Source organism: Triturus cristatus, chromosome 12, assembly GCF_964204655.1.
Source record: "Triturus cristatus chromosome 12, aTriCri1.1, whole genome shotgun sequence".
NCBI lineage: Eukaryota > Metazoa > Chordata > Amphibia > Caudata > Salamandridae > Triturus > Triturus cristatus.
In genome coordinates, this window is record NC_140595.1 from 195,875,359 (window position 1) to 195,891,611 (window position 16,253).

The window sequence follows — 16,253 nt, forward strand, 5'->3', positions numbered from 1 at the left end:
GTAAACCCAGGCAGATAGGCAACAGCCGTAGAAAATATAAAAGACAGACACTGCTAATGCAAGAAGCCTATATTCCTTCATGTTTTGTGCACAGTTGATTCGCGGACTCTGTTCTTTTTTCCGGCTCATCTGAGGACTAACAAAAACAATGCAAGAGTTTTATCACCCTTTATTTAGATGTATTTTCTCTCATGTTTATGATTTTTTGTGATGTAAAAACGTTTGTCAATCCACAGAGTTTGAGTTATTTTCTCCCAAATGCTAACAGGTTTTATTTTCAGCTTTTTTTCAAAGAAACTCCATTATGGGTTCACTGTTTAAAAAGTACACCTCATGGAGAAAGAAGAAAGCTCCTAATGACATATATGGAATGTATGTAGTTTATCTCCCATTTTCTCATTCATTTAAATGTTTGTTTATGTAGGTGATTTATAAAGTGCAGCTGTTACTCAGAGGAGTGTCCTGGTTCTATAACGATGGAGCAGTCTGCATGTAGGAAAAGAGAAGAGCCTAAGCTGAGGAAAAGACCAAAGTCTTAAGTTTTTTCCGGAAGATCAATATTTCCTTTATGGCTCTGATTGTGAATGGCAGCTTTCCAGAGCGAAAGTTCCTCTGGGGAGTGTAAGGCTTGATTTTATCTTGAACATACCCAGGACCTGCCCCATAAAGTGCTTTCTGGGTTTAAAGCAGTATTTTAATAGTGATCCTCTTCCTAACTGTAAGCCAGTGTAGGCTATAAAGGAGACCATAGACATGTGAGTGGCATTGGAGCCCAAAGATGGTACGTGCTGCTGCGTTCTGAACTAACAGTTCACTCATGAAGGTTACAGCGTTTCCACAAGGTCCGTGGCGAAGGAACTGTGAAATAGACAACAGCATCCTCATAATGTAGTGTTTTCAGGCCCATGTTTCTGAGCATCAATCAACCCTTCCAAGAGAGTAACATAGAAAGGAAACTTTAATATACCTAAGAACAAATAAAATTGTGATGTCATGGTGCAAATTAGAATAATGTAAGCAGGAGGAATGGGTTACTGGGGCCTCTACTCAGGTGCGCATCGCACTGTTCAGTGATTCCGTCACTGTGATGTGATTAGATAAGGAACAGGTTGAGGGCCCTAAGTCGGGACTGCATGTCGTCAAGGGAAGCCCCTCCGATAAGTAGCTTACCAGCGGAGACCAAATGTAATCAAAGTTTTTCCTAGTGTCATCAACTACATCAGCCATGCACTCCAGCGCCAAAGCCCTCCACAGTCTCGCGTGCCATTGGGTTAAGGATGGGGCCTCTTGGTTTTTCCACGCAGCGGCAATTGCTATTTTAGCTGCCCCCAAACAAAGCCACATCACTGATTTGTCACCCTGTGTTTGACGTTTCAAATTGGGATCTCAGACTCCCAACAAGACCTGTTCCATGGAGCTAGGGATAGGATAACCTACGATAAGCTTAATTTGGGACAACATTTCCTTCCAGAATGGTTGTATGGAGGGGCAGTCCCACCATATATGTCTGAAATCGCCTAACATCCCACAACCCCTCCAGCACTTGTCTGACGAACTGGGAAAAATCGAGTGAAGTTTCTGAGGATATAGGTACCAGTCATACATCATTTTATTGTGTGCCTCCCTGAGGTACATTGAGCGGTTGAATTTCACTATGTCCCTGCCTAAATGTTCCCAGTGCTTATCTTCTAAAGGGATAGCCAGGATTGCGTCCCAAAAGCGTTTGAAACGCGGGGTCGATCTGGGACTCATCGCTTGTATGAGAGCATATAAATAGGAGATACAACCTTTGGAAAAGGACCCAGATTGAGCAAACTTCTCGATGGGGAGCAACTCCCTGGTGGCGGCCAATAATATCACTTTTTAATCATTATTGCAAAAGATCATGGTGTTACACAAACAACCAAAAACCCTTTGTGTACATACTAGTTCACAAGTACCATTTGCTACCTTTGTAACAACCTTGGAGTGAATAAACCACCTTATAACAAAGTGCTTTTGCCTGTCAACTTCAAACCTGTGTGTAATGTACATGCAAAATGTGGCAATAAATGCCATTGCTTAGAAACTAATGTCTCACTGCTGCCATATCTGATCACCCAGTGCTTTAGATAACAACCATGTCTGAGGACATGAATTAACACCCTGGTGTTAATCCAGTGCGCCTACCTAATGTGGTTCATTTGGATTAAAATTCTGTATGTGTCGAAGTCCAAACAAACCTCTGGTCAAGCTGCTATACAAAATCAACCCAACGTCAAAATCTCTGTTCATGTAACAAACCATATCGTGCAACAAAGCCTCACAATAAATGAAAACTCGCCTCACGGGGGTATCAGTGTTTCCTCCCTTTTTCCCCGAACAGCGTATGCTCCAATCAATATCTGTGTAAACAACCAAATGCCTCCAGATTAACCTCAAGAGTCAATTCGCCTGTACCATGTCTAAATAAAGTTATGACTGCTCGCTTACCGATCAGATGAAATGCCGAGTCCTCATTGTTTTCAACTACGTTACAACATTGCAGCATCTAGAGCTTCCTTATACGCGTGAACGCGATTGTTAATTGATGGCAAAAACTGACAATTCTCACCGAGTCCGCCTGTAACTGCACACAACTTCAGGCACCATCTTAAAGTGTGCGAAGTGTAAATAGAATTGATATAAATGACAAATAAATCGCAGAACTAGGACCTGTCAATCAGTAATAAACAGAGATGCTTGCGGATCAAGCATAAGTGCTCTGGTTACCCCTCTTGGGGAGAAGATGTGTTCTTCGTAAAACAAATGGCCAATTCTCACCCGAGCCCACCTGTGAATACCATAAAACTCCACGTGCAATCTTGGAATATGAGAGGTTATATCGAACACTTTGAATAAAGCTCATAGTCAGTTGATAGATTTATATTCCAGTGATAAAACAGACTTAATATAATATATTGGCAAGAACGCTGGTTACCACTGGCTGTATTATCATCTTCCGACATTCTACCACGACAGCCTCCGGATGCCTCCAATGATTATCCTGTGCGCAAGATAAGTCTTAAACAACCTGCTAAGCTAGACCGTAGTTGTCTGCATCCAATCCATCTCTCTAAACCGTCTTTTTTTATGAAAAAAACTTTATTAGTCATCTAATTGACCTAACACGTGCCCACCACCAAATCATAACCTTCATGTATGGTGTGTGAACAATATATAAAGGAGTATATTACTCTACAAGGTATGTAAATGTTGCATGTCGGTGTGTCATGCTCTACTAGGTATGACGTACTTGCTTCTGAATATAATGGACGGATTCCTTGTCCCTAATATTTAACAAGGTGAATGCGTTGTTACCATAGTGCTTTCTCATATGAAGCAACTCATATTGATTCTGTCATTCAAACCTTTCGGTAATAGTGTTTCCAATCGCTTAATCCAATAGATCTCGCGTTGGAGCAACCTCTTCGTATTGTCAACTCCAGGTATAGGAGTTATTCCCTCAATGATTTGGCATCTCATCTGCGAGATTGAATGGTTTTCTTCTTGCCAACGTATGGCTAAACTGGATGTCTTGTTTTTTGTCCTTATTGTACTTTTGTGGTCTGTGAGTCTTATTTTTATTTTGCGTTCCGTCTTTCCTACGTACGCTTTGCCACACGGGCACTTAATGCAGTATATTACGTTCCGGGTGTTACAATCCGACGTATGTCTTAATTTGTTGCAATGTATGCAGTTAAGACATTTATTAGTGCCTTTGTATTCATCTACATTTTGCTTCTTATCAGGTGTTGCCAAATGTTCTCTCAGGTTCTTGCCTCTTGTGTAGGCAAGTAATGACTTTTCCTTGAATAGATCTTTAAAATCTGACTCATTTGGCAGTAATTCCCATCTTGTGTTGATCATTCCCTTAATTGCTCGCAAGCATGTTCAGTATTTTTAAACAAGCCCTAAAGCGTCTTCTTTCGGTTCATTAAGCTTAATGATTTAATCCATCCTTTTTTTCTGATTTACCCTTGTAATGCATTCCATCAGTATGTCTTCTGAATACCCTCTTTCAATATATTTCTGTTTGTATTCTGTGATCTTTTGGGTGCTTGTGATTTGGTCCGAACAAATCAAGCGCGACGTCGGGTGGCTCCATTCGGCTCTGCGTGACGTCGGTAGCGTCGGTTATGATGTCACGGTGCCTATATAGGCACCACACAGGCGCGCGGACGTCAGTTCTTTTCTTTCCGCACCAGTTAAGCGCCGATCCGGGAAGAGCTACCCCTCTGCTCCTTTTTGGCAGGCTTGTTCTCGACTTTTGTCGATATTGTGGGTTCAACTTCATGTGCGAGACAGGTTTCAAACCATGCGGGACCTGTTCCCGAATGATGTCGGTCACCAATCCCCACCACATTTGTCTGTGGTATCTTGAACGCGACCAAGATTCGAAGTCGTGTTCAGACTGTCGGGCGATGGCCCCGAAGGCCTTGAGGGAGCGAGCGATGAAGTTGCTTGCGGTCTGGCAGAATTGGAGGTCGCGGGACCACTCACAGAGCCCTAAGTCCTCTTCCTCCCATTCTAGGTCCTCTGGACACTCAGGGAAGAGGCACAAGAAGAAGACCAAGCGGACTTCGACTTCCCCTCAACTGACGTCTGTCGTTGAGAATGGTAAGGAGCACCGACGCTCTAGGCACGTTTCTGCGGAGCCGGAGCCAGAGTCGACTTTGCGCCTTCCACCCTTTCGGGAGCCGGAGCGACTCCCGCTCAAATGAAAGAGTTTTACGAGGCCATGCGCCGCCTATTTGAGCGGAACGACCCCATTGGTTAGCCCGAGGGGTCAGATGGGGCCCCATCGGGTTCTACGCCATTGGCTCTGGCCACGGCGCCAGTGGGGCCTCAGGGATCCGATTCCGGATCCGGGTCAATGCCAGTCGCGCCTACGCGATCTTCCCCGGCATTGAGTCTGAAGTCAGTGCTTGCGACGTCGCCGATGCCCGCTGGTGGCGCAAGCCCCAGCCCCATCCTCATCCCCGATGACATGGAGCCGGAACGGCGTCGAGTGATGCCGATTCAGACGTCAACAGAATCCAGGGGTTCTATGTTGTCACCAGAGCACTTTGTGGACGTGCTGGGCTCAGGAGAGGAATGGGAGGCGTCTGGAGACCTTCTTGAGAACCAGTATGTCTCTGAGGAGACAATGGACTGGTATGGGGAACTTGGGTAAGCCACTGGTCTAGATACTTCCCCATACACACACAGGCATGCTCTCACCCGCCACAGTGGCTACGCAGGAGGGGGTGTCCTATGCCATGGTGTATAAGAGGGCAGCTGAGGTCCTAGGACTGGAGCTGCCCTCAGTGCAGGTCAGGACTAATCTCCTGACCGGAGTGCTTCAGCCTGGGGTTTCCACTTCTGAACCCCTATTGCCCTTTAATGAGGCACTTACGGACGTCCTTCTAGAACATGGTCCAAGCCTAGCATAGGGGCTCCTGTGAATAGGACGATTGCACGCCGCCATCGCCCAGCTACGGGCGACCCAAAGTTCCTCAGCCAACACCCCACCCCAGACTGATTCCAGACACCCCCACCGGGTATGTTGGCCTGTATACCAGCTAGCTCACAGTGCCACTAGAAATTCCTCTTACCAAGGAGAGAATAGTTCTTGGCAATTATCGAACATGACAACCCTGATGCCTCAGAACCTTGGAAACTGTTCAGTACTTTTCGCTCAGTCACTCGTGCTCACTTAGTCTCAGAGATATACACAGAGTAAACGATATGGACGTTTTTCAATAAGCATTTATTGAACATTCGTCATTCAAGTGGAAAATAGGTGTGCTGAAACAATCATCAGACAGTTACAGATATAAATTATTAGAAGCACTAAGAAAGTAAAAGGATGGTAGATTTCTACCATTTTGCTATAATCATGAATACAGGCAAGTATATAAAATAGATGACAATAAAATGCGTACTTCTACGATGTAATCCTAACTAGATGTACCTAAGTGTACCTAGTATGTGTGTAGGTGTTAAACCAAGAATCCCTCTAGGATAAAGTCAACCCCATTACCTGTAGTGAGAGACTGTGGGACCCCGTCTTAATCTCGAGCCGGACACCCCACAAGGGATGTTCAGACCACTGCGAGCTGGAGTGTCTGCATGGAGGTACCTCAGCGTCTCGCGTCAGTGTGTCAGCATGGAAGTCGTGATCTCCTCTGACTATCTCAGCAAGGTGTGATGTTTATGTACCCAAAGGTATCCCCGGGGGTTCTTCCTTGCTGTGCCACTGTCGGACTTAGGATGACGTCGGGAATGAACCTTGTACATAGTTATTATGCAGGAGATGGTAGTCCTGCTGAGTTTCCAAGAATCCAAGGATCCTCATGCATGATGTATGAGGCTATTGTTCAGGGAAAACCCCACGTTTTGTAGGCAGTACTGTAACTAGGTAAAGGGTCAGTCCTAGCAGCCAGTTATGTATGTAGTGTAGGGACGAAAATAGGTGAAAGGTTGGGATGTTACCCGGAACTATATCGGGGTACCTATATGGAATATAACAGCCCTCCAAATTGAAATTCATCACAGGTGGAAAAAAATGGCACTTTACCATCCCTGAAGAAGTGTGGGACTGGCTGGAGGGCTGGAGTTTAGCCGGAAATGGGGCCAGTGGAGACAAAAGGAAAGATCGATCCAAGTGCTCTGGGGAGAGAAAAATACCCCCACCCCCACCCCCACCCCCTGGACCACCAACAAGAATTGCTTCCCTCTTCACAAGGCCCGTGAGCATACCAGCTGGGATTTGGATGTGAAGGGGATAGTTTGATACACAGGGCAGGGGGCATCATGTAAGATTCTGGAGGGGTCGGGACACGGGGCTGGAGCGGGGGGAAACACATGAGAGAAATTGCTAACGAGACTTGGTCTAAGACATGTCGAATATGCTCTGAGCTGATGCACACACTTTTAGTCCAATGTGTGTAGGAGATGTTTCAGTTATGGCTGTATTCGTTATCAGGAATAATGTTGACCAGGCGGCTGCAGTTTACCCCAATTACTAGATGTTCTGTTGACAGGCGCTCTGCAAGTTGGGGGTGTGGGCAGTTCAAAGACCACAGAGCAGGGTAGCGGGTTGGGGGGGTTCAGGGGGTTCACTGTTTAGATTACTGTTTATATTGGAATTGCAGTTCCGTGATTCTTACTTTTACAACGGGAGGGTAGGGGAGACCTTGTATTTTGCAGATGACCCACAAGTAACAAGGGAGAAAGTTAGGAACCAATGGCAGCTGAAAGTAGACACCCTTGAAGATTACAATGAAAGGTACAAAGGACACTTCCCGGGGGCTGACGATATGGTCCTAGAATGTTAGCGGTCTAGGAAGCAGCATTAAACGCATGTTAGTCCTACAACACCTGCAACGTCATGGCCCTGACATAGTACTACTACAAGAGACACACCTCCAGGGCCAACATTATAAGGCATTAGACAGAATGGGATATGTATTAGGGACCCATGCTGGATATACAAGTGATTCATGGAGAGTGGGCATCCATGTCAGGAAATCATTACCCTTTATCTCCCGGGGGTATTGCATGATACATACAGTCATTATTTGGCACCCTTAACAGGACATATGAAGGGATTGATCTGCATCTTTGCTTGGTCTTTGTTCCGCCACGACTCCTGGGAATGACTCTCCCTGACTTCGGAGACTTACTGTTGAAGCTGCCCCTCATAATATTCCTGATTGGAGGCGAGAGGAACGCAGTCCTAGACGCGGACATGGATAGAATAAGTGATAGTTCTGGAGGGGGAAAGATGGGTGTCCTGTCCCAGTTTGTGTCGGCAATAGGGCTTGCAAATCTATGGAGGGACCATATCCCTGAGCATGGTCAATGCACTTTTCTCTTCACCACATGGCAGTTTCTCTAGGATAGACCACTTGTTGACACTCCGGACCCAGGTGCGGTAGTTTCGTGCTGCAGCACACCTGGCAAGGGGTATATCAGACCACCTTATTTCAAGTCTTGAGACTTGACTACTGTGCACTATAACTAAATGCAACTGCAGTGTAATGATCAGACACAATCAATAAATACTTTTCCTTGATTCACCGTTATGATTTACAACTTATATTTTCATGAAACACTATTTCATTATATATATGAACAAAGATCCTTGATTTACAACACAATCATGTTTATTCTGTAGCATAAACACGTATTTCACATTAGTATTTTGAACATATCCACTTTTTCATTCTTTCTTTTCTGCCCAATGCATTTCGGGCCAAGGGCCCTTCTTCGGGCCGCAAGTCTAGAAAAGTAACACAAAGAACGAGTTTATTGTCATACATGAAAATGTGCAAGGAAATTTCTTCAAAATAAGACAATTTACACTTCATAAAACAATATTCATGCCTGTATCTCACATTGCTTATTAAGCCCCATACAGGGAGACCACCACATAGTAAAATAGAAAAGAAGAGAAAAAAACATAAATGACAGAAGACAGGATGAAAACACAACAAAAACGCTTAGCCATTAAGTTTGGGTGCCCCTTAATGATGTAAATGAAAACGAAACGTGCCCTTTTCCTTCACCATCTTATGCTAATCACATCCCAAATCATTCGTGATACTCACTTCATAAACTATTCAAATCCGTAAAACACTGTAGAGAAATTGGAAATGGCAATTAACATACTGGCTAGACCTCATTAATTTCTTTCAAAAACCTTATATCTCCCAACCCCACTGACCTCTGATATGTTCTTAATCCTTCACTGACTGTTCCTTGATGTTAAAATCAGTATTCACCGGTGTCCTCAATTATTAAAGCAAAACTATGAAAGAACCGTATTAGATACTCCATTTCCAAAACCACCACATCTCCAAATGTACTACCGCTTCACTCAAAGCCTCTCACCTTTCCAAAGCCCCGAACACGTCTCGTCCACTCGGCTTCACAGACCGCTACCTGGGCGAAGAAACCTGTTTTATATCTGCGTCCTCACTCTCTATAACATAGTCATATGGAGACCATGTTAAGCTCTCTCATACGAATTCCAGCATAGCCTCAATATGCTTTTCCTTCCTGCAAAGCATCTCACCTTTTCAAAACGCAGAACACGTCGCGTCCTTTCTTCTTCATGCAGTTGGTCCAACACCCAATTCGCTGGATGTTCTAAGTTGCCGATATCCGCCACCATACTTCAACGCCGCAAAACTGGAAGTCCACTTCCCTAGACAATAAAAGTCGATAACGGACTACTCTCACCCTTCACAGTGTTCACCATCTTACTATTCCACTTAAAATGTAATACTGGAATTAAACTACGTTAGGCCCTCGAATTGGTCGCCATCTTGGATTCAAAACTTATAAACCAACAGAATATCTGCTGTGTTCAATCGGAAATGTAAAAAATATCAACACACCCCTATTACCTCGCAATTCACCTCCTAAAGTGAATGTGTGCACCCAAAACTCATGCACAAAAATATAAAGAAAACATGAAACAAAATAAAATGAACCAAAAATAAAACAATGATAGCAAAAAGAGTATGGAGAGAATCTTACAAAAATATACATGTTTTTGTAGAGAACTCAAATGCATTAATCATGAATCTGCAATTTCAGAGATAGCAACTATAATCAATTTTTTCATTCGGGCCTTTGGGATCTTGTGTATCAAGTTTTCTGATCCAATAAATTTCTCTTTGAAGCAAGGATCTAGTTAGATCCTTCCCTGGTTGCGGTTCTACTTTCTCTATCACCTGAAATTTTTGTTGTGCTATGGTGTGTCGAGCCTCTGCCCAATGAACTGCCAAACTGCTGGTTTTGTTCTGCGTTCTGATTGTGCTTTTATGTTTGGACATCCGTACTTTGGCTTTTCTCTCGGTTTTCCCAACATAAAACAGTCCACATGGACATTTGATTCCATATACTACGTTCTTAGAGTTACAGTCCGAGTTATGATACAATTTTATTGTCTCTCCTGTTGAAGGATGATGAATCTTATTCCCCACAATAACGTTATTGCAGTGCACACAATTCTGACATTTCTTAGTGCCTTGAAATTCTTGGGTGTCTCTTCATGGGGTTTCCATTAATAGCTCTTTAAGGTTCCTGGATCGATTATATGCAAACAGCGGTTTATTCTTAAATAAGTCTTTGAAATCTGTTTCATTTTGCGAAAATTTCCATCGATTGTTAATAATGTACTTAATTTTACTGGAGCTGGTTGAAAATTAAGATACAAACACCTGTCTTTCAAGGGATTTCTTAGGTTGGTTATTCAGGAATCTGCTGCGTTCTTTTTCACCCAAGCGTTCAATGGCCTCTTCCAAAATTTCTTTCGCATAACCCCTGTCTATATATTTTTGTTTCTGTATCTGTATGTTCTCCTCCAGGGTTGATGTTTTTCAACAGATCCGCTGAGATAAGTGGTTTAATTGGAAAGATAATAGAGAAGTGTGGGACTGCTTCACTCGCTCACCACAGAAAAAGAGGTATATCCGGCCACTCTCCACTGGAGGTCCGGCTCTTGGGTCCAACGGTGGGCTACCGGATGCCGCTGAGACTGAATACTTGGTATCTGAAAGATAAGGGGATATGGGAAAAAGTGCATGACTGTGCAGAACTGTATTTCAAAGAAAATCAAGGGTCTGTAGGTTCCGCAGTGACCCGGTTGGAGGCATTCAAAACTGTGATGGGGGCAGGGGCATTAATCGGGGGAAGGAAAAAGGAATCATGGCTGAAATGTACAGACATTGAAAAAGAGATACTGGAGCTGAAGAGACCAGTCCAGGAGGAGGGGGGTGAGGAGAACAGCCATGGACTGCAACTACCCCAGCAGGACTTACGTGCCCTAACAGAAGATCTGGCACAGAAACATGCATTAGCGACACAATGTTGTCTATACAATGTAGCAGGTGAGGCAGCCAAACTATTGTCGTGGCTAGAAAGCCAAAACAAAAAGAGATCATGGGTACTTGAAATACGGGAGGAGCAGGGGAAAACCCAAACCACAAACACAAATATAGCAGAGGCCTTTGTCGCCTACTGTGAGGCTCTGTATGCATCCTGAACCACCATGACAGACGTGGATTGTACAGACTTCTTAAGAATGTGGCTCTCTGGGTGCTCCCGGAGGAGGAAGGTGGTGTCCTGGAGGCAGACCTGACTAAGGATGAGCTCGCATGGGCATTGCATGAGCTTCAGTCGGCTAAAGCATAGGGGCCTAACGGACTGCCAGTGGAATTGTACAAAGGGTTGGCAGATGTTGTAATCAAACCAACATTAGCAATGGCCCGTGAAGCAAATACTAAAGGCTGCCTCCCCGTAGACCAAAGGATGGCGCAATAGTGGTAATACATAAGGAAGGCAAGCCCTCAACCGACTGTGGATCGTATAGACCAATCTTTCTACTAAATATAGAGGTCAAAGTACTGGCTATGGCTCTAGCGACCAGATTGCGCGAGATCGTGCCCTTGATTGTTCACCCTGACCAGTCGGGATTTATTCCCAAGAGGAGTACCCGACTTAACCTCTGTTACCTATATGGAGTACTACACCTAACTGAATCATACCAGGAGACACAGACTGTAACAATGGCCTTAGACGGCAAGATTCTGTTCAATTCGATAGAGTGGAACTACATGTTTGTGTTGCTGGGGAGACTGGGCTTCGGTCCAAAGTTTAGGGCATGGGTCAGGCTGCTCTTCTGGTCCTTATACACAAAAAAGGAGCATAAGGGGGAATATTAATCAGGTCGCCCCCCACTCAGTCACTTATAAATCCACAAAATTTGATTAATGTGAACACTATTTTATTCCCGGATGACAGGAGCAGTTAAAACATTTTCTCTGCTCACGGGATGGTCTAAATGCCATTCACCTACCGGTCCAAATGTTCAATTCTTAATAATTGTCAATACACCACGTGTCATTTCGTCTTGTAAACAGCAAGAATAAAAAATGTGTGAAAGGTCAAAAAGTACCTCACATAAGCATCACCAAGGAAGCTGCTGGTTGGTACTCACCAGTTTGCCCATGTTATCATCATCAGTGACTTTCATAACCATAGAGGAAGAAAAAGGTGTCCAAATTTTAGGAGGTGAAGAAAAGAAAAGAAACAGAAGAAAAACAATGATGTGTATACAGATGCAATGTAAATGCTTGTGTCAATCAATACCCGGTGGGCCCCATTGTGAAAAGAAAAAGAGAGATTAGCTTCTCTAAGCTAAAATGAGGTGTAACTCACTTGCAAAATGCATACTTTTTTCGGTGCCGTGAGTACCCTCAGTTTAAAAGAATGGCATGTATTTGGCCATTTCAAAAGTGAAAGACCAACATGTTTCGTTGCCAATCTATTTGCGGCAACTTCATCAGGGCTAAGGGGACCAGCTCTACTGCTCCCCCATGGCCAGAGACAAAGTTAATGGAGCGATATTGTGCAGTTTTGAGCCCCGAAAGGGGCACTCGACAGGGATGCCCGCTGTCCCCCATGATGTTTGCCCTGGCACTCGAGCCACTGGCGACTTGGATCTGATAGAAGAGGAAGATCTGTGGAAGAGGTGTGGCGCAGCGGCCAGGTTGCCAGACTCCGGACAACGGGGTTCACGGTTCGATCCCCGGCACCGGCGGGAGGTCAACCCAGCACCATGTGACTCTGGGCAATAGCTTGCTTAATCTTCCCGAGGGCCCCCAGCGCCGGGAAACCACTTCGGAGGTAGCTGTGCGCTTTACAAAGTCAATGTTATTATTATTATAGGACCCCTTAAATTGGGGCGCAGGGGCACTGGGGGGATGGGAGGAGAGGATCTCCCTTTATGTGGTTGATAACCTTCTGTATGTGGCACGTCCCAGAAAACAGCCATTACAACAAGGTTTTTACCACGTCGTGCCTTAACCATTCATTTTTTAGCATGTATGTTTTTACCATGTGTATGTTTTTACAATGCATGCCTTTACCACATGTTTAAGGTACAAACAATGCGTTGTAATGGCATATGTTGTAAAAACATATGTGTTTTGAAAAGATGCGGGGGGATAAATACGTGCTTAAGGCATGCAATGTATTTTCCTGCATTGTTCGGTCATACAACCCAAGTACTCAGTACTCAGTCGTTATGCTTATGCAGGTATTCCGCATTTTTGGGGACCACTCCAGTCATAAGATCAACTGGTTAAAGTCAGGGATGTACCCTCTATCAGGAGAGACTCCCCGCCTGTCCCAGAATTGGCAAGCCCCAGTGAGGCCTGAAGGGTTCTGAAATTTTTGTATCAATATCACGAGGAACCCACGAGAGTTCTTCGGCAGAAATATGGAGCCACAATTGGAAAGACTCCGAGGGTGTGAGGTCGTGGACCCTTTGTCAAGAGGCTCTTCGTCTTTGGACATGACTGGCACATTAGGGCATGTCCCTGGTGGTTCAACACCTGGCAGGTTCCCTGAACACCAGGGCGGACGAACTCAGCCTCCGGTGCATGATGGATCACAGATGGCGTCTTAACTCGGAGGTGGTGCCAGGTCTCTTTCAGCAGTGGGTAGAGCCTTGGTTAGATCTGTTCCCCACCTAAGAGAACACGCATTGTCAGCAGTTCTGCGCATTGGAATTTCCAAGGCGGCACTCGCTCTGCGACGCTTTTCGTCGCAAGTGGAATTGCGGTCTTCTATTTGCCTTTCCGCCTGTACCACTTCTGCTCAGAGTGCTGAAGAAGATCAAGCGCAACTGGGCCCTAGTCATTCTTGTGGCTCCAGACTGGCACGAAGAGTCGGGTATCCCGAGCTCTTGAACATGACCATCGATCCTCCGATCAGACTGCCTCTTCAGGAGTATCTTCTGTCGCAGCAGCAGGGGACTCTCCTCCACCCAAACCTGTCCAGCTTCCACCTTCTTGCGTGGTGATTGAGCAGCGACTGTTGACAGCTTTAAACTTCCCTCCCAAAGTCTGTAATGTCATCTTGGCAGCCAGGCATCCCTCTACTAAAACAGTATACGCCTGCAGATGGAACAAATTTGTGGCATGGTGTGCAGCAAAGGCTGTGGATCCCCTTTCTGCCCCTCTTTCTGAGGTTCTCCTCTTCATACTTTCGTTGGCCCAACAGAGCTTTGCTCTGGGCACCCTTAAAGGCTATCTCTCGGTCATTTCAGCCTTTATCCAATATTGGGGTATCTTTCATAGATTCACATGCCTGAATCATTTCCCGCCATCCCACTGTAAAATACAAAAGCAGTGCCATAAATAATAATAGGCTAAAAAAGGGCATAAGGCCATCTATTAGTAGCCTATCTATGTCCTTTTTCAAATAAGGACCAAAAGTTGGCTCCAGCCAATCAGCTGTTAGAACCCTATAGAACACTCCCAGCAGAGGCAAGTTCTCTTCAGATTTTCACCGCACGTCGTGTGGAAGGGAGTCTCCCTGAGTGCTACTCAGTTTTTCCTTCTATTCAGCTATTTTGAACATCATGTCAGACAAAAAAGGCCTCTTCCGCGCTTGCAAGACCTGTGGGAAGAAGAGGGTCCATGTAGATGACCTACATAAAGAATGTATTTATTGCCTTTATCCAAGGCATGAGGTGAAAGACTGTAAAATCTGTCGCACCTTTTCTAACAAAACCCTCAAGGATAGAGAGGGAAAATTACTTTTGTGGTTTCAGTCCACAAAATAACAGTCTTGCTCTTCAGATGAGGAAGAAGAACTGGCTTCAACATCTCACAAAAGGGCTAGATCACAGGAAAGCTATTCAGGTGAGGAAAGAAAACATCTTAAATCTTCCCAAAAAGAGCCTGTAAGTAAAGGGAAGAGTTCCAAACATTTCTCTGAGCTAACGTTGTCTGTTCCCTCTACGCCTGTCAAGAAAGAAAAAGAGCGTCCGAGGTCTTCTTCTACTGATTCTGTGAGTAGAAAGCAGTAAAGTAAGTAAAGTAATGTTTATTGTTTAGTTAGTTAAAACCATAACAATTTAAAACAGGTAGCAAAAGCACAAAATTACAGTAAGCAGTTAAAACAGAAATTTAATTATAAAATCATTTTGTTTCTTAAAAGTTCAATGCAGAAAATTAAACCTCATTTGCCCAGCTTCAGACCCTTTTAGCAATGCTTTTTAAAGGCTTTAAGAAATTTGATTAGTCTGCTATGCAGTTAGGGGTCTGAGGGGCTTAGGCACGCCATTATTGCGGCTCTGCAGGATCTAATACCTCTTTCGTTGAAACTTGTCTTTAGAAAGATTACTCGTTCGATCCACAGTTTTTTACATGTGCAAATTATATGAATAAAGTCTTCTTTATGATGGTTGCACAGCCGGCACGTTTTAGGGCCTGTATGCTGCTAGGCCGGCTGCTCAGCCAGGGATGGTAATGATCCAAAACGCAGTGCCATAAGTTGTTTTTTTATATTAATCGAGTAAGTTTCACATAGATAAGCCGCCGGAACGAGGGACTTATAGTGGTTTATCACCATCCAGGCGTGCGACCTTGATCTTAGAATATTTTTGTCCAGTAGCAGAGAGTGAGTTTTTGACGCTTTATTTACAACTTGTTTAAACGTTTGGTACGGCAAGTTTTTATTCCATATTTCTGTCGTGCATGTAGCCGAAAGGGATTTACAAAGGTATTGATTAAACGGAGAGGATTTGTCTTGATTTAGATCAGACCAGATGGCCTTGTTAATTTTTGAGGTAGCAGCATTTAGCTTAAAGCGATACCAGTTTTTCACCGTCGCATACATTCTGCCTACTTCTTCATTTGTAAGGCCAAATTCCAGCCGAACCTGGGCTGGGGAAGCTGACCTTGGAATCTGGAATACTTTTTTGTATATGGAAGCTATTAGTTGGTTTAGGAGCTCTCCATCCTCGCCGTGGAAGGCCGCACTGGCATAAGTTAGAGTAGGCAGGATTTTTGCCTTCATTACGGCGAGCAACGGTTTGTAAGAGGGGCCCTTCAGTTTTTTAGCTAATAGGCTAAGAGCAAATGTTAGTGCACTTGATCTCTGGGACATATATTTTTTGTGTTCCGTAAGATTTCTTGAGTTGTCGATATAGAGGCCTAAATATTTGTATTTTTTTACCTCCTCGAGTTGAATTCCATTAAGCCAGATTGTCTGTTTTCTTAACTGTTTTTTCCCAATCACCATAGTTTTTGTTTTGGATTAATTTATTTCAAGTTTGTTTTCTGAAATGTAAACGGACATTTCATTCAGGCATCTTTGCAGGCCGATCTTTGTTTGGCTCATTAATACCACATCATCCGCGTATGAGAGATGCGAAATTCTCAGTT

At 44.3% G+C, this 16,253-nt stretch overlaps 1 protein-coding gene across 1 annotated transcript in view; it reads left to right on the forward strand.

Annotated features, from left to right (window-relative positions):
- HYDIN (HYDIN axonemal central pair apparatus protein) overlaps positions 1-16,253 on the forward strand; it is a 2,467,744-nt gene that overhangs the window by 2,390,977 nt on the left and 60,514 nt on the right. The window lies entirely within an intron of this gene.